Below are 25,995 nucleotides of genomic sequence, written 5' to 3' on the forward strand. Positions count from 1 at the left end.
TATATTTCAAAAAAAAAAAAAAAGATAAAAATTGATTGATTGCAAACAGTGACTGTAATATTTCTTGAGCATCGCCGAAAAAGATTGTCATAGTGCTGAAGGTGCAGGGACAATTTCTTTGTCATCTACCTTTGTATATGAGTTTTTTTTTTGTTAATGCCTCGAAATCTGAAAAAATCCATCAATTGTACCTGAGTAGCTTCTGTTTTTTAACAAACACATAATTCACAGTTACTATTTAGCGTAACCAAATTGAATTGTTCAGACTGACCAACAGGTTGTAAACTATGGATGTGTATTTAGTTTATTATTCACTTAAAAACTCATTTATATTGAAATGTTTTATATGCAAGCATCATTAGATGGCCCAGGGGGTAAACTGTGTTTTCAATGCTGATATTTCTACTCTGGAGCATTGCTGATAGGTCGTATTTCAGATTCTGAGATATTGTAGCTACCATGAGTCATCCTCATGAATACTTTCTTTTGCAAGAGTTAGTGGCAGTTTAGTTTACATAATATATGGAACAAGTGTGCATATTCTACATTATCAAAAAGCTGTCACGTTTTAGTGCCAATCAATAATAATATTTAAATAAGAAAACAGACGGAAAATCTATTTTGGAGAATACGCCTTTGTTAAAACATAACAAAACACCTAAAGAACGAAACTTCTGTAAAGAGGGGACTACTGCGACATTGAGTAATAAATATTTGACCAATATTCTAATTATATGTATCAATTTAACACTTGTTTCTAAAGATCTATATTATTAGTTGAATTTATCATCTATAGCAACTGTTGGGACGACTATGACCCAAAATGAAAACCGTTATACGTCTTCATTCAGAATAGAAACTGTTATATAATGAATCAATCGCCTCAAAACTTCATGATACAAATAAAAAAGTTATATGTGAAATTTAATCCCTTAATCACTTCTTAAGTGGATGGTCATAGGTTCGATCCCAGCCCCGGCACTTCCCCTAGAAAGTCTGGCACTGTCACTTTTCTGAGCTAAAATGGACCCCGATAATTGGATATCGATGAACGGCAACTCAGAATGGCACATAGGCAACCAGTTCGATATAGTAGAATTATAATATAATACATTTAGGCACTGTAGAAAGTATAATTGCAGCTGACAAATTGTAATCGCCCACGTAGTGCCCAAGTGGACAATAGAGCTGTAAATTAGGTTAAGTGATTAATAATAAAAGAATCCGAAAGTTCGACCCAGTAGTTTCTCAGTAGCTTCCAATCGAAGAATGACAATGTGGTTACATACAAAAATATTTTTTATATAAACAAATCATCTCCTTGGGGATGGGGATGAGGTTTCAGAAAATATTAAAAGTTGACCCAAGTAATAAATGGATGGCCCTTAAGGACAAAAACTACGAATGGTAAGAGGTCCGATACGTCACATTTTATGAACTCTAGACATCTATCAAACCGTGAGTATTGTGTTGTTCTTTGCTGTACATGTATCACTCCTGTAAGGAGTGGGTATGGCAGCATAATTGATCGCGTTCGCAATTGTCTCGCGTGAAAATCAAAACAATGGATGCGCGGGTGTTTAGTGTTCAGTATTGTGTTGTTTCTTGCAGAGTAGAACATTAATCAAGACAATTAGATGATTGGCATTGAACCACAAACACCACACAACAATTGGTGAGCTCTTTCCAATATTATTTATTTATAAATACTTCTACTTCAGTACATATTTGCTATATAACTCGCTATTTTCAACATCCTTTCATCTATTGGAAGATGCTTCAGTTCTGGGCTCTTTCTAAGTTGATGAAGGGATTTATAAATGCTTGCAAGGACTTGGCCAGGTGTGTGGAGCTGAGTGAATCTATGACATTGTAGATAGTAGCGACATCAGCAATGTCAATGGATATATTCAACTTTGCAACTCCATCCAAGATTTGTGCAAGTATTCATGCTATGCTATGCTATGCTCTAGACATCTATCAAACCGTTCATTTTTAAAGGTTTACGGGGTATATGAATCAAGGTCCATTTATATCACCAAGCGCAAGCGCTTGGACTCGGGGTTTCCAAGGGATTAAGGCGATTAGATAAACTATTACAGTCGGTCGATTCATGAACAAACAATGCTTGCTCCACCAGAGGCTCCTGCTTGTTCCAGCAGTCCCTGTCCCTGGGATGAATCATTTCGGGGCTTTTACGACCGTCACGATCCTGTAATACGATATGTCCTTGCTCTCGCATGCCGGTGCGGATTTACGCTGGGATTGAACGGTGGCGGTGGCGATGGCATAGAAAACGAAAGTAAACGACAAAAGTGTAGGTACGCAGCAGGTTTAGGATCCGAGCGATCCACCAACACGTTGTCGCTGTTCAAAACAAACATTGCGTGCATCTCACACCTTTTCGTCGGTGGGACACAAAGCTCATGGGGGCAGGTGCCGTACCTACCAATCCAGGGGAGGGAAAAGCGATTTCCATCAATTGGAAACGATAGCCGCTTTAGCATTAGCTGCCGTCGTCGTCATCGTCGCGTCGCTGACCTCGCCGGAGCGTGTAGGGTACCTACGCGCACATGTGTTCCCTTTAGGAAATTTATGCCCTACTCTCCGCTCCGGTTAGGCTGAAAATCCGTGCTTCGAACACGGCGGACACGTCCCAGTAACAACCCAGTTCGGATGGGTCACGGTTAGCGCGGAAGCTCGCAATCCGCGGAATCCTATAGCGCTCCTATGCGGCGGGTAGAAGTGACAGGGAGGCACGGCACGGGGCGGTGGTGGCGCCTAAATTTACATCCCGTTGCAGATAGATTGAACAACACAGTCGGAACAACACGCACACACAAATATCCAATCGAATCGGATGTTGCTGATGGGCTCGGGTGTCCGACACGGGGAACCAGGCGCACATGCAGACGCATAATCCGTTAAATACATATAAACACCATCCGTGCTAAGCGCGCCAGGACGGATTAAAATCCGTGAACAGCTAGCATCAGCCAGCAGCGCAGTACCAGTCAGCCTCTGCAATGCACAGTATACTGGCGGTGGCGCTGGCAGCAATTGGCTCTCCTAATGCCTACCCCGAGGGATATAAAATGATTTTTGTTTGGAAGCTACACACAGCAATTGTACGCAGCAACAGCAACAGTGGAACTCGCAGCTTGGATGTCAGGCCAGCCTCTACTGCTGGCACAGTGACTGGGGGTCAATTCCAATGATTGTATAAAAACGTCAAATGCATATGAGAGCATTACTAATGATTGCGCTTGGTATAGTGGAAAAATGTTCTAGTGAACATTCAGCTACAAGTGAGAATGAAGCTTGAATAACGAAGGAAGTTTGTCCGTTAAATTATAAAAACCTGATACAGGTATACCTCGATTTACTGGTACTTCGGTTTTATGTACATTTTTATGGTAAAATTTTTAATATCCAATCAGTAGGCGGATCACTTCGTAACATATTATTTTATGGAGCGCCAACCCGATTAGAAAATTGTAAAAAATATAACAAAATTATAACAAACCTTGTAATTCATAACCCATTGTGATATAATCTTGTTTAACATCCTCAATATTTTCAAAATACTATACCTTCAAATGGGGTAACTTGCAAAACTTTTCGACTTTGAAGCAATATCATTGAAAATCTAAGCATTTGAAACATCCTGTGAAGCATCGTGTACGCTAATTACCCCGAGTAGAATACTATGCAGCACTTGGTTTACCAAAATACGTTGCCACCTAATCAGGAGGTGCGAAATACATGCTTGTTGCAAGTTTCCCCATCTGTGGGGTAACTTGCAACACAGGACATGAAGTTAAGTTAGCTATCATTAAACAGCACGAACATTCTAGTGCTTAGTCGTATTGTAGATTTTTGATGAAATGCATGAAAAATGCATTGTTAAGATGTACACTAGCCAATTGACATATAATTTTTCATGAAAGGATTGATAGTTATTGCAAGCGAGAGTATATCGTTTAGCAACAGGTCTCACGTCCCTCAAACACAAAATATATATATGATTCTCTTGACTTAGCACTCATTACAAAATGTCAACAATGATTATTGTCATTTCTTGAAAAGGTAGAGTGAGTCATCTTCAAGTAGTTTTCAGTTTGAAGTGGTGTTTGGCAATTTCAGCTAAATTAACATGATTGAAACACACCTATTCTACTTTGTAAATTTCAAACTCGCTAATTTGGGTATTAAACTGAAATAATTTACTCCATATAGGTTCAGAGTTGATATTGGTGGTTGTCGAATATAATAATGATTTTTTGCACTACTTAGTCGATAAGTTTATTAAACTTTTATCGTTTAGCTAAGCTTACTATTAGGTACCCTAACTGCAAGCAAGGTCATCAGACTTATCGCACTTACCATTAGGGAGAGTTCAAGCACGATTTTCATACTTGTTTTTTATGGCATAAAATGAGCAATCCGTTTTAACAGTGTAGCTAAACCATAAACAAAGAAACAAAGCTAATTTTTATACTAAATCGATATTTGATACACATAATCTTTATAACCGAAATAGTAGGACATACTAGTTTTCATTATTATTAGGAAATGCTTCACATTTAGTGTATGTCATCGTGTTGCAAGTTACACCGCTGTTGCAAGTCACCCCGTTTGACGGTAACTCAATTATATCACAATATGTTATAAATGTTGTTTGATAACTCATTGTATTATAATTACGATTCGAGTCTTCGACATTTAGAAAATGAAGTTATAAAATTGTATCAAGATTTGATAGAAACTAGTAATCTTGAGGATCAAATTCAAATCACATTATGTTATAATTTTGATCTAATTATAACAACATAGGTTGATTAGACCAGTGTACTTTTTGGTACAATTTTGGTCATTTTAATATCATCTTGCATCTAGTTTATAACATAATAAGTTATAGAAAAATATTTTAACATCATAACAAAATATGACATAAACTCGATAAAATTTTCTAGTCAGTAAAGCTTACCTCATGACATACTTAGTTTCATATATTAACCCTAATCTCATACATACTTCCCTTTCTAAGATCATTTTTTTATAAATATCTCTCGCTTTGTCGATGATCACGATGAGCAGATAATATGGGGTGATTCTCTGGCAATATTTTTTCACAGATTCCTTAACCCTTCAGAACGCGCGCCGTTGTGAAAAGTACAACACCACCAAAAAATCTCGCTCTTCGTATACAAGGCGAGCTCGGTGCAGTTTCAGTATCGATAAGGCGTGCGTCCTGAAAGGTTAACATTGACCAGATTTTTGACCGATGCATGCAAACTGCCCATTCATCAGACTTTTTCGCAAAGCTTCTTTAAACATTTCTTATGATTTAATCACCGAGAATTGTAATATATTCCCAATATTTTTGGTCGATGCCTTATACTATCTTGGTGTGTGATGAATTCTGAAGGAATCTCTGAAGGAACCGCTTGAGCAATTCCTGAAGGAACCGCTTGAGCAATTCATAAAGGAACTGCTGGATCAACTTCTGAAACAATCCATTTAACAAGTTTTGATGATATCCCTGCTGAAATTTGAAATAATTCTTGGAATATTGACAACGTCTCTAAACATATTTCCAAAAATATCGCTGAAGAGATTTCAGAAGGAAGTAAAAAAATCTGAACAAAATTCCAAAAGAATTTCTTAAAAAAAACAGTAATATTTAATAATCCATAGATGGAATATCTGTAGAAATTCCAGAAGGAATACCTCAAGAAACACCAAGAAACTTCTGGTTGAATACCTAACAAAACCTCTACAGATATTTTTAAAATCCTGAAGAAATACTCTAAAATCCCAAGCATCCCCCCTATTTTTAATGCACTCATAGAGCAATCCATTAATAAATTCGTAGAAGTACGCTTGAAGGAAATTCTTCTCGGAACTTCTGATGAAATCTTTGTGAAAATTTCTGCAGGAATCTCTGCAAGAATGTTTTCCAGCCTTTCCATAAGAATCCGTATAAGAATCTCAGAAAGAATCTGTAGAAAAAAATCTGAAGGAATTCTTGCAGAGAAATCCTTCTAAAACTTTTTTAAGAAATTCGTGGATCAATTTCTGGAAGACAAATGTTTTGAAGGTATATCTAAAAGAATGTGAAGAAATCCTGGGATCTTCCTCAATAATCTCTTGTAGAATTTCTAAAGCAATCACCGGAGAAAATTTTTTAGAAAGCTTCTGAGAAAATTTTGAAAGAGTTCTGAATTTATAATTCTCAATGTATCCGATAAACAATTACTAAAAAAATCCATGGAGTATTTTTGAGAATGTTTATAGAAGGTTTTAAAGATGAATGCTTTTTAAATTTTCTAGGGGAATCTCTATGAAAAGAAAAACTTGAAGACATGTGAAGACACATTTCTGGAACAATCTATGCAATATTTTTTAAAGGAATTTTTGAAGCATTTTCTAAAGGAGCCATGCAACATTTTTAGAAGCTATCTGTGCAAGAATTTCTGAAGGAGTTCTTGTAGAAATTTCTGGAGGACATTCTATAGTCTTAAGGAATCCCTAGAAGATTTTGTGAAAGATTTTCTGATTTAATTTCTTAAGGATTTCCTGAATGTTTTTTAAAGTACATCTACAATGAGTTTCCAAAATGTCCCTGAAATATTTTTTTTTTAAACTCGTGAATGATTTTTCAAATGAATCGTAGGATTTCAGCAAGGATTCATGAAAGAACTATCGAAAATCTGTGGAAGTTTTATTTTAGTAATCTTTGAAGAAATTTGTAAAGAAATTTCTAGAGGAAAATCTGAAGATATTTCTGAAGAAACTATTAGTCGAATTTATGAAAGATAGGGAGCCCCAAGGGTAATTTTAATCCTTGCAAAAAATTCCCACCCTACGATGTTTGGTTCTTCATATTTGTGCTCTTGAAAATTGGAGGTGCGGCTTTGTCATATTTTCACCTTGAAAAGAGTCCCTGGAGGAATTTCTAAAGACAGAATTTCTGACAAAAATTCCAATTTTCAAAAACCCTGGTGTTATTTCTAAAGCAAACCCCGGAGAAAGTTTTGAAATAAATCCTTGAAAGGTCGTTTTAGAGAATGTATAAAGTAATTTCCAAAGGATTTTTCAGAAAAAGAACATCTACAAAAGTCCCGGAAAAAATGGGTAAATTTCTAAAGGATTTTCTAAAGAAATCCCTGGAAGAATTTCTGAAGAATCTCATACACAACTCTTTGTGAAACTTCTGGAAGAATCTCTAGTAGAATTTCTGGGAAAATTGGAAGTTGCTGTGGGAAATTCTAGTCGAATCCTTTCTGAAGTAACCCCAGTATAAATTTTTGAAGGAATTTTTGAAAAACTTTCTGAAAAACTTTGGAATAGCTTCTGAAGGCATCACTGAAAGTTTCATTAAAAAAAAAATCTGGAGATATTTGTAAATGAATGTCTAAAGGAATTTATGAACGTATTTTTAAAAGCATTCCTGGAGGAATTCCTGCTCAAATTCAAGGATAGTTTATGAAAAAGAATTGGTCAATTTCAGAAGTAAGTCTTGCAAGATGCGTTGAAAGAATTCTTTGTGGAATCTCTGAAGAAAATTTCCGAACGAATTCATTGAAGATTTTTTAAAGAATCCGTGAGGGAATTGTTTGAATACTCGGACAAATTTCCTAGAGATTTTTTTAGAAAGATTTTTTTATAAGAATTTCAAGAGACATTTTTGATAGATTTTGTTGAAGAATTTCCAATATATTCTCCAAACGGACGCCCAGAAAAACTTCTGAGTAAATATCCAGAAGAATTTCATAAGTAACACTTGAGCAAACTTCACGAACAATCTCTGAAATAATTTGTGAAAAATCATGTAGGAATTGGTGAAGCAATTCCTGCCAAATTGTGTAAAATAATTCTTCGTGACGCTTCTGGCGGAACGCATGGAAGAATTACTGAAACAACCTGTTTCGTGATTATTTGATTTGGAAAATTCTGGGTTCACTTACTTTTATTTATCATGGTAAAATTGCAACAGACGGAGACCGAGCCGATAACGCTACAAACCTACACTACTCGTACAGAATGATCGTTCGGAAAATACGGCACAACCAGTAATTATGCTCTATCTAGTGCTTGTCACGAATCTCTAAATTTCCGAAGGAACCCCTTAAGAAATTTTTCCAGGATCCCTTCCTGGAAGAATTTTATGAGAATTCGTGAAGGAAAAGTATTGAAGCAATTCGTAAAGGGATTCCAGAGTAAATAAATCCATGGAGACATTTTCGAAGGAATCCCTCAAAGAACTTTTGAACTTTTAGATTTTTTTTGGGACATTTATCCAACCATTTAACCAATTTCACCACGGGCCTCGGCATTGGTACAATTTCGCTTCATGAAATCCAAAAATTATAACGGAATTGGACTCAGGGCGAACTTATCACCTATCATTTTTTCGTATAACAGTAAAAGCTGAACGCTAAGCTGTGTAGCCCACAATTTCCCATTCAGCACATGCAGCATGTTAGTCTGTTAGATATGACGGCTATTCCAAATCAGTTTTGATGATTAATTTGATGCAGTTTACTTTCCAAAAATCCTGAATTTATATGTTTTAGATGGATTTATTTTTTCCTCTGCAGATTAAATCCCGGATGGCGCGGTCCCATTTTTTTTAATTTTCATTCATAGCGCTAGAATTCCTATGAATACGATTGCATTCATTATTTAAACTACATTGATGATAATCAGTACTTAATTTGTGAGCTATGCTGCTGTATTCTGTTCCATTCGCATCACACAATCGGAAAAGGCATGTCGATGTTTACTATAGGTACATTCATACACGGAATAACAACCGCGAAGAGGGAACCCAGCAGCAGAACAACGTTCCGCGCCAGGAGGGGAAAGCGGATTAAGGTGAATCAAAATTAGTCGGGATTAAAATTACGTGCACTTATACACATCGCGCCTGCACAGTCGTCGTCGTCGCCGCCGCACATGAACCGTGTCGTTGTGATGATTGAGACGAGACGAGGAAAATCTGCAGGATCAGATGAACGGCGGAAGCGGCGTAGCGATGGCGAGGAGTTCCCGGGGAGGAATCTTCGAATGATCCTAATGGATGAAGCTCGTTGTTGGCATGGACGACGACGGGACAACAGCGCAGCAACAACGCAACGGTGGAAGAACACTTGAAGTGAGGTTGATTCGTGCGTGTTTTATTGAAAAGGAATTATCCTTCGATAAACACATGCCACAGAGCGCATCGTTGTCGTTGGTTCCGTTGGTTGGTCGTGCCAAAAGGGAGAGGATCTTTTCGGAGCTGAAGGCACGAACATTAGGGATTCATCTAAATCGTGTGTAAGTTTGCTGTTTGGTGTGCTCTGTTTTCGGTTTACTCGGTACGGAAAACTGAGAACGTTACTTGCGGAAGGGTTGCATTTGGAGGGGTTTGTTGGAAAATCATCAGAGTCTTGGGTATCAATAGCAAATCAACAAATTAATGATTTTACATAAATGGGAAAATTGTTACTTATATTTCGTCAATACATTTCCAACAAAATATCTAGTCCAGACGCCGAGGATGTTCCCACGGAAGATTCAAAGAGAATTTTCTTGAGGAAACCTCTTGAGAAGTTGCTGAATGAGTTACATTTAAACGTAAAAGCTAGGGAAGTTAGAACCTATTCAATATTTTTTTAACAAAATCTGGACAAAAGTTCAAAGAGGAATGGAAATTCAAAAGTAATGTTTGAGCTTGAGCTTGAGCTTGATTGCCCACCCGTGGAAGCTACTCCAGTACCGCCAGACCAGCAATACTCACACAGGAAACCAATGAGATATCTGCCGGGATCAAGCAGGCATCTTCAGTGTGTAAGTGTTGGTGATCTTCTATTTTTAAGGACAAACGTCTTGAAATCCCGGTTCAACGGTGCATCAAAACTTCAGACGCACAAATCTCAAGAAGCAAGCTTCAAACAACAATGCATTTTATTATTCTGTTCTTGCTCACTTGTAATAAGCTTAAAAGGAAGCTCTGGTGCGCTGGTTTTGTTTACGAAGAGATTTGTGCCTTCAAAATCGTGAGTAGGTGCCAAAGTCGGCCATTGTGGCGGCCATATTGGGATTCTAACAAGTCTGTCCTTAAGCGACAGTGGCACCTGTCACGTCAGGTTGTAGGTCAGTGTGGGGAATGGGAAGGAAGTGATGATTGCTATCGTTCGTATCCACAGCAAACCGAATATACCTCTACGTCTGCATAAATTCTTGTGGATGGTTGGCGATGAGTTCACTCATTGGTGCGTGGATGTCAGGTTCGGCCCATTCGACAAAGTGGAGTTTGTGATATGATAATTTTGAAATAGTAGTCGTGGCATGCCAACTTCGGCAAGCCGAAATCGCAATAAGTTGCCGAAAGTGACGTCATGTTTCAGAAGCTGCGAACATATTTTCTGGCGAACATGACGACGTGATCAGCTGATCGGTTTGTTTACATATTTTTGGCGACAAATTGATTGATTGATTGATTTGTCTTTATTAGAGAGACTTTCAGCCCTTGACTGGTTCGTCTCTAGATTTGGCGACAAATACAATGTCCATTACCTATGTGGAACCTCTGTGAACTACATAAACTCATACTTTATCATGTGTCAATGAGAAGGCCTCTCACAACTATTCCTATGAAAACTTCATGATCTAAGGGAAGGCAAACCTTGACTTCAGAGAACCATATATGGACTTCAATTAGAGCTATTCGCACGTGAAAAACAACGACTAGCTTCAGAAACAAATACTACATTGAACAGGAGTTAATCAATTTCTTGAATAGATTCCTGAATACCCGAGATTGCCTGGTTGAAGTCTGGCCTTGAGTTCTATGAGCTGTTGATGAAGCCAAGGGATGATTTCGCTTAGGTCATCAAATTTGCCTAGGAATAGTTGTGAGAGGCCTTCTCATTGACACGATAAACTATGAGTTAAGTGCACAGAGCCTTCACATAGGTAGCAAATTCAACTATTATTAGGCAACGGAATATAAAGAAATTCCCATTGAAATACTTCGTTAAGAAGAAAGTAATAGTGGTGCAAACCGTACCCACTGGCCTTACTCCGTCCAGAAGTCCAAGAAAATTTTGATTCTATATATTTCCAAAACTAGGGCGTTGTGCGAGTATGTATTCAAAATTTGGTCAAATCTGTTAAAAAATAGGCTGTTGGCGATTTTTTGAGCTTTTATTTTACAGCTGGGTACAAACAGGTTAACCCAATAGCAGGCGCAACTAGTGGCAACCATCTCACTTTTTAGTTATACACCCAAGAGTTCTCGGCTAAGTTGTAAGTTTATACAAAATAAACATTTTCTCTTAGACGTCAAAATTCCATAGCCTACTGTTTTGAAAATAAAATTTTCAAAAACCAGTTAGCATATCTTGATAGTTTTATATGAAAGTAAAAAAAATCGAAAATATGATGTAATCTTTAAATTTTAATATCTCCTTAAAGCGTTAAAATAGCAACTACAAAGTTTCAGTAGCTAAAAATCATTTTCACGACGCGATTGATGTGCAGCGAAAATGATGTTATATCACAAGATTTTTTTTTTGCGGTGTATTGGAGTTCCCTCTGTGATTTTTCTAAAGAACTTCTGGACACTTTTCTTCAGAGATTCTCCAAGAATTTCCCTTTCATACCTATTCAACAATTCGGCGAATTCTCAACAAATGTCTTCTGTGATTTCCTTAAAAATCATGAATGAAACTAGTTTAAAAAAGTCTAAAAGAATTATTGAAGGAATACCCTATAAGGAATTTCTAAAAAATAAAAAAATAACTCCATTGAAAATACTAGAGGAAAGTCCTAGACAAACCTCAGAAAGAAGTCTTTGAGGAATCTCAGAAAAATCTTCTGGAGTCATCACCGAAGAAATTTTTCGAGGGATTACAGATATAGCTTGTAAGATAATTTAAGAGGGATCCCTACGGTTTCAGAAGAAATTCATGGATAGATCCCAAGAATAATTCTTGTGAAATACTCAACAGAATCTTCAGGGATTTCTCCCCTCGGAATTTCGTCTTTAGTTCTTTGTTTTTTTTTACGAATTTGTTCTGGAATTCCTACCTTGAGATCACTCAAGAAATCGATTCTGTTTTTTTAAAGAATATTTTGTGCTATTCCTCAATGAGTTTCTTGTGAGATATTTTCAGGCATCTTGGTTTTCCGACATTCTAAGACTTGGGCAATTACGCTTACGAGTTTTAAGGGGTTATTATCTTGCAACGCTCATAAATTCCCTGATATCCATAAGCTGCATAGCCCCTAATCGCCCAGTTCGATTTCAGAAACTCACCTGAAACATCTTTGGCCTTTGAGAGTTCTGTAAGTTTCAGGAATGTTCAAGGTTTCATAGTGGTTTTTGTAGGTTTTATTGCTTTTCAGAACATCTTGAGAGAAGTTTCAGAAGGTTTCAATAGTTTCCGGGGAGATTATAGAAGGGTTTCACCAAAGAACTTAAGGGACCTGGAAGTTTCAGCAGGTTCCAAGGGTGTTTTAAGGAGTTCTGAGGGGATTCAGGTGGATTTCAGGGAGTTTAGAGGGAACATCAGTGAATTTTAGAGTAAGGATTCCATGAGAATTTCTCAAATGTACCAGGGGAGTATCAAAGGGTGCCATGGAGTAAGATTTCAAGCAGTTTCAAGAGGTATCAAGAGGATCTTATCCCTCATCTGTAGAGCCTTTTAACCACTGCGTCCATTATTTAGGAATATTGTGGTATGACCCATATTTATTTTGGTGCTAGTCAAGTATCCTGTCACAATTGAGCTGTGATGGACAATGGTTGATGTAACACCTGATCCCAACTAGGCACAACTCGTTTTATAAAGTTTATTACCCTGTTGGGATTACTTCTCCAAATTTCCAAGGGTTCTAGAAACCCTTTACCAAATATCGCCAATCTGTGATGGTACAGCACTCCGCAGTTGCAGAGTAAATGCTCGGCAGTTTCGTTTTCCGTTTGACAGAAACGACACTCGGAGGATTGGATTTTTCCAATCTTACTTCGATGATATTTACTCGGGCAGTGGCCATTCATCAGACCAGTAATTACCCTGAGATCTCTTTTGTTTAGATTCAGTATGGACCTGGCTTTTTCTGCACTGGGTTTTATGAACCTTTTTGCTTGCTTGGATGTATCCGTGGCATTCCAATTAGATTCTACCGTGGGCATTTCCCAAGTTTTTAGTTTCATCCGAAGAGCACACTCAGGAACTCCACAGAAAGGTGTTACGTTTGTAAATTAGTTGTGACGTATGTAAAGTAGTTTTAAGAATTTTCCATGAATTGGAGAATGCAATTCATAGAAAATTCTTCGATTGTTGCATGGAGTGTGTTATGTTTGTAAATAGTTGTGAACATTTTGTCAGTTAATTTTCTGTTTTGTACTGTGATTTGTTCATTTGCCCCTAAATTTTAATGTGCATTTGTAGCGCTCCAAACATTTCAGGAGCGAACCAGCACAAAACACGCAAGCCGTCCCCTAACACGGACATCAAATTGTAGACGGTCTTGTGTTGTTGCCCAAATCAGGATGCCCCCATAGGATTAGAAATTCCTAGACCAAAACAAGCTATGAATGCAGCAACAGATGCTGCGAACTAAAAGGCGAACTGCCAAACAAAATACATTCTAGGATGACTGATGGACCAAGAACAATTATGAAACCTCGTCATCCTGGGTTCGGACTTCGTTATCCATATGGATGACTGGGCACAAATTAATGTTATGTGTTGCATGTTTGTGTTTGGTGCATTTGTAATGTTCCATTTTATTTTTCATATCTAAGTTTCCAAACGTGGGGCCCGATACGGAAAATAAAATGTGCATTTATGAGGTTCCAATGTACAGGGCTGTTACAAAATTTCCAAAATATCATCCGCGAAATTCGCGACTTCGGAAATTAAATCCGCGACTCGAGAAACAAATCCGCGACACAAACAAAAGTATTCAAATTTCATATTGAACCAGATTTTTTAGTGAATAATGACATATTTTTAAGAATAGTTTCGTAGATCCTAAGATGTTTTCAACGATTTTTCATTAGAGCCACATTTATCGTCAACCTTTGTTTGTGTTATTACAGAAAACGTATTGAGATTCCCGAAGCTTCGGGAACAACTATCTCTAGACCCGATACCCAAGGGCTGAAAGTCTCTCTAATAAAGACAAATCAATCAATCAATAGACCCGATACCAGATTTTAAAATCATTTTGTGATAAACCATTTTTCTGTGAAGTATCTCAGTAACATGTTTGTTGCTGAGATACCTTAGTATCGATTGAACTTAAGACCAGCTTATTGATGAATTACAGCGTGTTCCTCCATTCTGGTGAGACTAGCTTTATAAAGCCAAGTGTCCTTGGGGAATAAGACTCATATGACAGCAAGCCCTAAGAAGGGTTTGTCAAGAGCCTTGAACCTACGATAGGTGAGTGCACTACAATAGCAGAGGATATGTTCTGATGTTTCTGTCTCCTCGTTACCGAAGCGACAATTAGGATTACTTCGATCTTTTGTAGCTGGTATCTGCAGGGACAGTGTCCAGTTATTAGATCGGTTTAGATGTTGGGACCAGAAAGTTGTTGGATTTTCTTGGGGTTTATCATGACGAGCCGCTTGGATTGGCTTTTAGGGGGAAGTACATTCCAGTTTGAAGTGATTCGAGTGACCATAAATTCGCTCAGTTTCATTTTACAGAGCAGCAGAAATTGAAGCAGATCCCACCAAATGGCTCAGGGCCAAGGAACAACCATACAAACAGGAAGCACAATGATTTGGTTTCATTAGTCCAAGGTATAAGAAAAATAATATGTACAATCAACGAGTTTCATTTTCAAATTAATTACATTTTGTGAGGCAGATTCAAGTAAACTGCAAGGCGGCCATCTTTGTATTCAAGTGATCTTATTCTTAAGAAACACTTCATAGTTTGAATAAGGGCACCGTTTCTTATCCTTGGTTAATCAAATATAAATAGCGACGATGCTGGACAAGAAGAACTAATTCCTACAGAAAGGAATTATGAGCCGAGCTATTTTAGTCACAGGAGAAAATATAATTTTAAAGTTGTGATAACCTTTGAAGCAGACCATCTGAGTTTTCCTATTTTATTAACTCCTAGGTACGCTTATCGAAGTGAAAAAAATTAAAGGTGAGTTTTAAAAATAATTTGTTGATTAGATTCTTCTAACATTCAAAAATTAAAAGTTTTGGAAACAAATATCTAATGCTGAATACCGGAATGAATAGTAATTTATGAAACGAGTTGCAAAAAGTTGATTTATTCAGCACGATTAATACGCAGAGTGCTAAAAAAATCGAGTTTTGCAACGATTTACATACAACATTTTATGCAACTATTTTTCATTATGCAAGTCATTTCAGTTGCATAATGAACTAGAGCGGAAACTTTGGCTATTATGATACAGAAATGATTTATATAAAATAGAAATTATGATACTGAATTGCATAAAATAGTTTATGCAATTCAGTATTATAATTTCTATTTTATACTACTCATTTTATTATCATAATGACTTACTTTTTCGTACCGGTTCATTATGCAACTGAAATGAGTTGCATAATGAAAAATAGTTACATAATGTTCATTATGCAACTCATTTGAGTTGCATTATGAACATTATGCAACTCAAATGAGTTGTATGGTGAAAAAATCATTGCATAAAATTTTGTATGGAACTCGTTGCAAAACTCGATTTTTTCAGCACTCTTCGTATTTATCCAACTCGGCAAGCCTCGTTGTATAAATGTACGACTCGTGCTGAAAAAATAAACTTTTTGCAACTCGTTACATAAATAACTATTATGTTTGTGAATTATAATATAACCCTTATAACCCTCACATAAAGTTGTATAGAAAGACACGGTAACGAGTAATTTATGCGAATAGTTTGAAAATTAAATATGGCAAATCAGACAAATCCGCGAAAACCGCGACCAAATATCAAGGATCCGCGAAATCCGCGTCGTGGCACATAAATCCGCGACAAATCCGCGAAAATCGCGATTTTCGCGAAAACCGCGACTGTTGTAACAGCCCTGAATGTACTATTCGTTACATTGGCGCCCAACGTGGGGCCTTGCGCATTTATAAGGTTCCAATGTTTTCGTTACATTGGCGCTATTGAGGCATACAATTTGTTTATCTGATTACCACCCTGTTCCGATCAATAATCAAAACGATGTCGTCGAAGGGAACAAAACCTCGCACAAAGAAGGATCAAGCCCCAGAGGATCAGCAGAGGGAAATGGATCTCCAAGAGATCAAAAAGAGAACTTCCTCGGTCGCCAAAGAGGCTGAAGAGCTGCTCACGGGGGCTGCCAACCTGGCGGAACTACCACCTGTCAATGATGTGGAAGAAACCGCCGTGCAAGTTCCAGATTCCTTCCTGTCTCTACTGGACGCATCTCATGCGGCGAACCGGAAGAAGCTGAGCACTGAACAGCCGAAGAAAGGCGCAAAGGTCACCCTGGAAGTGGAGCGTAAAACGTCTGACTCGTCCTTGGGAGTGGCAGAGAAATCTGGATCCACCGGAGGGACCATCCCAAAGGCATCTCGCAGGGGATCCGGAAGTGCCTCGGCTGAGCAATCCGCGGACGCCAAGGCTGCGTCTGCGCATCTCGCTAATCTCATGTCCAATTCCCAAAGCGTGGTAGAAGGATTTGATACCTACGTGGGTAGGGTTGTCCAGGCGGGCATGAGGCTTCATGACAAAGACGCGGCAAAAGTCTGGAGAGATTGCGAACCGGTAGTAAAGGACCTCACCTCTCGTCATTCGTACAAGGTCTCTAAGATTTTGGTGTCTATTATGCCGTGCTCCGTGGGAGAATTCTACAACCGAGTGATGGGCCTCTCTGAAGGAGCCTCTCTCGGGGTGTCGGATAATCTGAAGAAGGTAGAGGAGTCTCTAGGTCTGATGGTGGACAATCTCCAGATGAGATGTCATGAAATGGATAAGAATCAGCTCTATCATGACACTCAAATGACCTCACTGGCAACGCAGGTAGGAAATGCTTCCGCATCATTCGCTCAATAGGTTAAACTAGTGGAGAACTTCGCGGTTAAGATGAGCGATGCGGTGATGCGGATGCCTTTCCAGTCCAAAGCGCCCACTGTAGTGTCGGAGTCTATCGGGTCCTCCGTCTTTCAAGGTCCTCGGAAGAGCAGAGCCGCTCCAGCTCAAGAGGTTGACCCGTTCGAGTCTGTTGGTCCCTTCTTGGAGAGAATGAAGGCAAAGGCTGCCACCCCCTTACCATCTCAGGTACAAACCATGGGAATCGACGGGGCATACAGACTTCACAAAGTGGTCATTCGCGTTCATGGGGGCAAAGTCACGCAAATTGAGGGGCTCCCTCAGAAGCCTCCGATATCTCTCTTCATGGGAAAGCGAGTGGGGTTGCTGGCTCCAATCTTCGCCTATCCCCCTGTAGCCATTGAGGATTCCTGTCGTGATTTTCCGCACTGGTGGAAATGCCTAGAATGCACATTTTATTTTCCGTATCGGGCCCCACGTTTGGAAACTTAGATATGAAAAATAAAATGGAACATTACAAATGCACAAAACACAAACATGCAACACATAACATTAATTTGTGCCCAGTCATCCATATGGATAACGAAGTCCGAACCCAGGATGACGAGGTTTCATAATTGTTCTTGGTCCATCAGTCATCCTAGAATGTATTTTGTTTGGCAGTTCGCCTTTTAGTTCGCAGCATCTGTTGCTGCATTCATAGCTTGTTTTGGTCTAGGAATTTCTAATCCTATGGGGGCATCCTGATTTGGGCAACAACACAAGACCGTCTACAATTTGATGTCCGTGTTAGGGGACGGCTTGCGTGTTTTGTGCTGGTTCGCTCCTGAAATGTTTGGAGCGCTACAAATGCACATTAAAATTTAGGGGCAAATGAACAAATCACAGTACAAAACAGAAAATTAACTGACAAAATGTTCACAACTATTTACAAACATAACACAAAGGTTCAGGGCCTACAAAGCTTGATGCCGCACCCTGTCTAGCTAAATTGTCGGCGTTTTCATTTCCCAGAATTCCACAATGACCGGGCACCCAGTATAAAGTTACCTCGTTCCTACTGGCCAATTGCTTCAGAGAAATAATGCATTCCCACACTAGCTTTGATTGACACGTGAAAGCTTTTAGCGCATTTAGAGCCGCCTGACTGTCCGAAAAAATACAGATCTTGGCAAACCTATAATTTCTTTTCAGACAAATGTTGGCACACTCTAGAATGGCTTGAACTTCCGCTTGAAATACAGAGGGACTGCATCCCATTGGTATAGCCTTACTGATACCGGGGCCAAAAACACCAGCTCCAGTATTTTCTCCCATCTTGGACCCATCAGTATAAAATACAATAGAACCTGGACGTAAACTTGGCCCACCAGCATCCCAAACATAGCGACATGGTTTCACCACTTTGAAGGGAACATCATAGTTGGTCTTCGTTATCATCCAATCTTCTACTGTGTTTATGTCCATGTTTAATTTGAAGTCTTTGATGATCCTCAAATGTCCAGCAAGATCCCCGTCTAGGACTTTATTGTAACGTATAAACTGCAGGGCTCTTTTTGCCGCTTGTAGTTTAACAAATTGATGCAATGGCAGTAAATTAAGAAGGGCATCCAAAGCAACTGATGGAGTGCTTTTCATTGCTCCTGTCATAGATATACATGCAAGTCTTTGTAACTTACTTAGCTTCTTTTGACAGGTTACCTCATTTGTTTTGGGCCACCAAACAAGTGAAGCATAAGTAATCTTAGGCCGGACTATTGCAGCATAGATCCAGTGAATCATGTTAGGTCTAAGACCCCAGGTTTTTCCTAAGGCTTTGCTGCAAACCCAAAGGGCATTGGTACCCTTGGTTAAAACATTGTTTAAATGAGAATTCCAATTCAGTCTTTTGTCCAAAGTTACCCCAAGATGTTTAACTTCTTCTGAGAACTGAATTTGAACTCCATCTAAAGAAGGTTCAGTAAGATTTATTTTTAACCTTCTAGTAAAAGGTACAATTACAGTTTTTGAAGGGTTTACGTTTAATCCCTCCTCTCGGCACCATGTGATGGTAACATTCAACGCAGATTGTAGCCGGCTAGATATAGTGTCGTCATATTTTCCACGTATCAGAATAGCTACATCATCTGCGTATCCAATAACCTCAAAGCCTTGATTGATGAGTTTTTTAAGGAGTTCGTCCACTACCAAAGACCACAATAAGGGCGATAGTACTCCTCCTTGAGGACAGCCCTTCACAGATCTTACTGATAGTTGCGCACCTCCAAGAACGGAAGAGATCTCTCGATGTCTAAGCATCGATATTATCCATTCAATAATGCATTTATCCAAGCCCCTTGCTTCCATTTCAGAACGCATTGAGCTGTAGGATGCGTTATCGAATGCTCCTTCAATGTCGAGAAAAGCAACCACGGCTATTTCCTTGGCTTGAAACGATTTCTCAATTTTGCCGACTAGCGACTGTAGCGCTGTTATAGTAGATTTGCCTGTTTGATAAGCAAATTGAAACTTGCTTAGAGGCATTTCTACTAAGCTGGTAGACTTGACAAAGTCATCCACTATTTTCTCCATGGTCTTTAACAGAACACAAGAAAGGCTTATGGGTCTGAAGGCTTTTGGAGTTGTTTTGTCCCGCTTGCCAGCTTTTGGGATAAAAACAACACGAACCTTCCGCCATGCCTTAGGTATGTAAGCTAAAGTAATACTGGCTCTGAATATTTCGGTTAAGAGCGGACAAATCGCCTCTTTTCCATGTTGAAGTAAAGCTGGGAAAATTCCATCTTTCCCGGCAGATTTGAAAGGTTGAAAAGAACTCAATGCCCATTCGACCCTCGACGGTGTGAAGATTTCACAAGCTTTTTGATAGGCATTGGTCGACCACGCATGTCTTGCCTTATCCGAGTCCTGTTCTTCATCCGAATAAGGAATCGATCCTGGGAAGTGAGTTCTCATCATTACTTCCAATGTTTCAGAAGAATCAACAGTAAAACTGCCATCTTCCTTTTTAAGACTTCCAAGACCATTTGAATGGTCTTTCGAAAGGACTTTATAAAGCCTTGCAGCCGTAGGAGCGTTATTGATGTCTTCAGATACCCGTCTCCAGTCCTTGCGTTTGACTAGTATCAATTCTCTGTTGTATTCTGTAAGGGCTTGTTTATACTGAACCCAATCAGATGTAACTTTTGCTCTATTGAACAACCGTCTTGATTTTTTCCTCAGATCTGCCAGCTTATCATTCCACCAAGGGACATCCCTGTTGGATGACCTCTGTCGGATTGGGCAACTAGCATGATATGAAGAAATCATTTTATCAATAATCTCATCAGAGGCATTTTCCAACTGTGAAACAGACAAGATCTGCTCACTCTTATATGGCTAACAGTACGTTTAGGGAAGATTTGTGGAATGGTGGGTTCTGAAAACCTTCCTGAAACGCCCCTGAAGACCCCTGAAATTACGCTGAAATTTTTCCCAGCAAATGCTTTTAAGCTACCTGAAATACTCCTTAAGGACAAACGTCTTGAAATCCCGCTTCAACAGTGCATCAGAACTTCAAACACAAAAATCTCAAGAAGCAAACTTCACACAATAATTTATTTCATTATTCTGTTCTTGCTCACTCGTTATTAGCTTAAAATAAGAAGATTGATTGATTTGTCTTTATTAGAGAGACTTTCAGCCCTTGGCTGGTTCGTCTCTTAAAATAAGAAGATCAGGTGTGCTGGTTTTGTTTACGAAGAAATTTTTGCCCTCAAAATCGCGAGTAGGTGCCAAAGTCAACCATTGTGGCCGCCATTTTGGGATTCTAACAAGTCTGTCCTTAACCTGCAACTCCACGGAGACTACTCTTAATTATCTTGGGTTCCCCTTTTACCTACCTTTGACCCATCATTAAACTTCCGTGAGAACTCCTTATGTTGTGAAAACCATGAGATCCCCCGCTTCTCTGATTCTTCTTACATCTCTTTCTTTTCAATCTCTTTGCGACCTCTTCCTGCCTCTCACTCTTAGGCTCTTTAAGACTACCCGTTCGTAAACTATGTTGATTTTTAGGGGAGATTGGTCAAAGTCTACGCTCCATAGACGTTTCAAACATTTCGTTTGGATAAAGGTTTACGAGGGGAAGAGGGGGTCTGAGATGACCAAAATTGAGTCTACGTAGTTTATAGACATCGTCTAAATATTTTATCTGGAGTCGGACTGGTTTGATGTTTCGGAGTGACGCGTATGTCACGGCGAAGACCAAGCTTAACAGACAACAAACCTGATCCTAAAAATACTTGCGTAACGTTATGTTCGATCGCTCCTGTTTATTTACACTCTTCAATTCGATAAGCAATCTATATAGATCAGCGGTACATCATCAACGCAGTGAACATTTCAGCTGTTCACGTTTTATTGCCCTAAGCAAAGACTTTCCGTCCATGCCCAGCAGCTACATTTCATCGATCCGGCGTACAACCCTTCACATGAGCGCGTTGAGGTGTTGTCATGGATTTGGAAACAAATCCTTCCAATCCCGGACGGTAACCGTGCTTCAAATAAATCATACAATTTCGCTAAAGAACCCGGTGAACGCGTCCTGGCAGACAATCCGTCTACTCCATTCGGCGGCATCGGATGTAGCAACTTAGTCGTAAGGCAAAACATATTTGTCCGCGGATTACGTGCCGAAGCAGTGAGGAGCTAGGTTGCGTTGAGATATCCAAACTCCATAATTTGATGAACCTCTGGATAGGTCTCATCACAGTGCTGTGTCGGTTGGCTATTCCCCCCATTTGGTCGGAGTTAAATGGCACCATTCATCATCGAATCACATCGATTCGGTCGGTATGGAAGCTGCTCAGCCGCTGTTACACATTGCAAGTGCAGCTGGGGAGCGACAAAATTTCCAAACGGCCAACAGCCTATACGATGATGGCAGGAAAGCACGCAGGCATGAATATCGGATTTGGAATAGCTGCTTTCCGGGAAGTGGCGTCACCGGCCGTACTGGCCAGCCAGCCCCGTATAGGCATTCAGGATTCTGGCTACGTACGGCTATGGGGCATGATGGGTGTTTAGAGTGCGTGTAAATGCAAAAGGCTTCACGTTTTGGGAGGGTTTGTGTACGGTTGTACAACTGTGTCGTGTGTACATTAGTAATAAATATAAAAATTGCTAATCTGCAAACCAATGCATAGATTTGAATCCTTGGAACTGTTACTTGGAGTGGGATAAAACAACTGGGTAATATCATTTCATTACAGAATATGGAAACCAGTTGAAAGTGATCCTAGGAGATTTGTCAAGATTATGCACCATGCACTTGATGACTCGATTCTGCAAAGATTGTTCCTGTGAGTGAGTCAGTAGCCGATTGCAATAAAGTGCATTCTGCCTCTTGAAACCTGCATACAGCAACAAGTGGTATCTAAAACCTATATGTGGGCAACTGATCAAACCACATCATAACATGTATCATATATACTCTCCCGGCACTGGGGTTTCACCTACCATATCGGTTTAATATGCTTTTGAAAGCGACTCAATCCCACATATTACCGTAAGTTATTAAAATATTAGCACCAAACATCACGGTCAAGTACAGCATCCTTCTAAATTCATCATTCTCCAATTAGCGAAATTAAACCATAAATGTATCCGGCAACAAATATTCTCCGCCGCTTGAAATCTCTCTCCGCCGATGACCCTATAGGTCAATCCCACAGCAGGCACCAGTCAAGTTCCCACATCACTGGAAAACGGGATGGAAATAAAAACAACCCACAGAAAACCCCTCCAGCCAGCGAGAGGCCACTCAATCAGTCGGACCAGTAGTAGTAGTCAGGCTGGTCAATGTACTGGTCGGTCAGCGAGAAAAGCCATAGCCAGGATAATTTTGCGGCTTCCGTTCGTTATCAAATTAAATTTCTCCCCCGGGTTACGGGTGACATTTTTTTTCTTCGCTGGGTTCCAGGTTCGTCCAGGGCCGGATATGTTATGGACTGTATTGGGCATTTCCAGCCCAAAAATTGCCATTTTTGACTCGATATTTATCAATTTTAATGAGATTTTTCACATGCGCTGGATTACGCAAATCATTTACTTTTGCATCAACATACAACCATTTTTTCTCACCTAACTTTTGAAAATGGCGTATGAAAAATACCCCATTTGCTTCTTAAAAAAATTATAACTCGAAAACCGTTAGTAGGAAAGGATAGGGGCATCTGGGGTAATACGCACCCCCTTTGTTTTTCAGGGATTATCGGTTTTAGAGCTTTGAAACCTTATCAGTCTAATAGAACGTCTTAGTAAATGAGCATCTGGAAAATTTTACATATCTGCGTTACGTAATTAGTGAGAAAAATGAATAAAATTGAAAAGCACGATTCTGATCTAATTTTCCCGATCGTTTGTCGAATGATTTGATGGTGAAAATCGACCAAACATCTAATGCTGTTTTGTTTATTCAGTTCATTGAGGGCAATGCTAAGCATAGGAAAAATAACTTAAACAGTTATGTGTGTATGTGTGTATGTACAATCCATCTCCCACTGACCGGCAGTGCTTTTATGGAAGAAAAATGTCTGCGTCTATTTTTAACTTTTATCCATAGACGCAAACAGTTTTAGTCCTGGATATGGAAGGTGATAGCTCTACTGCACTTCCAACGACCCATTTCAAGTATGACAGGGCTTCCACGTACATCTTGAGGTCGTTTTCTGAAACAGTAAGCCCCGCATTGATGCATCCGAATATCAATTGGATATCTGAAATGCATTAACACTTCCTGAATCAAAAATTTGCATTTTTGTTTCTGGCGCGTACTTAGGTATAGTAAATATCACATGTATGAATAAAATGACGTTTTTTTAATTAGAAAGATCTCACCAAGTTCTTCATAGTCTGCCGTGATATAGTTGAACTTTTATTTCTCCAGCGATGCAGCAACGATCGAAATAGGATTATTTTCATTGCCGCGTACACTTAAAACGACGTGGACCGATCAACCGAGTCAGCGATGGCACTACGCCGAAACTCCCGAATAATGGATACTACGCTGAAGAATTACACTTTCACACGAAGAAAATTGACGGGGTGGCGTAATACCTGCCAAACCACCAGCGCAATCTTCAAATAAAGTTCGTTTTGAGAACGTGCAAAAAAAAAAATAAATAACAAGCGGATTTGACACCCGTTCGCGGCAACGCTTACTCGCCACCCACGTTGTTTTTCTTCTCACTGGTAAGTCAAAATTCGATTTTCAATAACTTAAACAGTTATCTACGTAAATTATATGTTTTATACTATTTTATTTTTTGCTATTGATTGGGGCAATATGCACTCCATTCGTTGGGGCAAAACGCACCTATAGAAAACAAGCTCTAATCATATCTATGAGTGCTCTGTAAGTAATCGCAAACAAAATTGAGCTATTGTTTGTCTTAAAACCTTATAAAACATGCATTTTGTCTAAGAAGTAAAAAGATTTCTAAACTCGACGGTGCATCTTGCCTCAATGTTGTTGTGCGTCTTGCCCCTTTGTTTGAGTGCATCCTGCCCCATTGTTGTAGTGCATTTTACCCCGAGCAAGGGTGCATACTGCCCCGCATAAACATACGAAGCCGTAATGTTAGTCTTTACAAAAAACGTTATTTTCAAGAGCTGAACTGTATTAAGGCTGAAATTTTGTTTGGTTTCTCTTAGAATGAAAGTATATGCAATGAATGCATGCATTAAACTAATAAATTATTGCCTTTTTATATGCATTTGGACGCATCTTCCTTAAGTGGTGCGTATTACCCCAGAATCCCCTATTTGAAAGACTTTTAGAAAAAAATACACTGAGAGCAATATTCATGGTGGATCTATGTTAGATGTCACATAATTTCAATTTTCCGAAAACCTTACTCATAGATTTTTTTAAAATTACTTTTCTGTACAATGCTGACTTTCAGCCTCAATAGTTAGGCCTAAGAGGGGGCCTAAACTATTGACATTGACATGTTTTTGAGTGAGTGACTCCAAACTTTTGATCGGGAGTGTACGTGCAGGTGTGTATAAGTATCCCCATGCCTGTCTAACAGTAGTATAAAATATCAGAAATACCATGTGGCTTCGTGGTCGTGCGGCTAGTATCACTTATCATTTAGTCGCTTCGTGCTGAGAAGCGTGGGTTCGACTCCCGCCGCAGCTGTCAGGAGAAGTTTTCGGCTGTGTCACTGGGCGTTGCATTCTAGTCCGTTGTCTAGTGTCGAGCTTCCTTAAAAGAGCGAATAGCTCACTGGAAGCAATAAACGTGTCCGTGTCTCTATAAATCAAGCTCTACAGTTTTTGATAATATTGTTTTCACAAGAATTCAAATATATTTTATTGCAGTCAAATTTTCATTATTTTTTTGCATGAATAGAAAGCTGAATATAAATGCTTCTATCGTCTGAACACAATTTGTATTTCAGAGCGATGGATGGAAGTCAAGATATAAAATTTTGATGAGTTACAATATAACTTCAGCCTAATCGGAGCATTGTTAGGGATAATGGAGACAATTTGCATAAAAATAGAACAAAAAATTGATTTAAAAATTACCGGCTTAACTGGATCTATTTTTCCTTCACGTTTTTGAACTCACGGCCCCTTGAAAGCTGGCATTCCAGACTCAGGGTATAATTCTACATCTACACTAATATGATCATCAGCTTACCGAAACTTGTGTTATTATTTGACAAATAAAACATGAGAATCTAATGATTAACAATTACAGTTTTTAAGTTTAATTTTCATGGATTTGGCTCATTAGCATTTTTGTTGTAGCACATTTGTTTTGACGTCAAAGATTCGCGTGAAAAAAAGTGAAATAAGTGTGGAGCCTCATAGCCGTGCGGTTAGGGTCACCAAGCTTATAATCGCACCATGCTATGGGGTGATGGTTCG

At 39.1% G+C, this 25,995-nt stretch overlaps 1 protein-coding gene and 1 long non-coding RNA gene across 2 annotated transcripts in view; one reads left to right on the forward strand and one right to left on the reverse strand.

Moving 5' to 3' along the window:
• On the forward strand, positions 1 to 24,873 carry LOC134288352 (uncharacterized). Its single transcript, XR_009997911.1, has 2 exons — positions 1 to 13,245; positions 18,024 to 24,873. It is a non-coding gene; the product is annotated as an uncharacterized LOC134288352 (long non-coding RNA).
• LOC109430554 (dual specificity protein kinase splA) overlaps positions 1 to 25,995 on the reverse strand; it is a 341,935-nt gene that overhangs the window by 127,163 nt on the left and 188,777 nt on the right. The window lies entirely within an intron of this gene.

This window comes from Aedes albopictus, chromosome 2 (genome assembly GCF_035046485.1).
Source record: "Aedes albopictus strain Foshan chromosome 2, AalbF5, whole genome shotgun sequence".
Classification (NCBI taxonomy): Eukaryota; Metazoa; Arthropoda; class Insecta; order Diptera; family Culicidae; genus Aedes; species Aedes albopictus.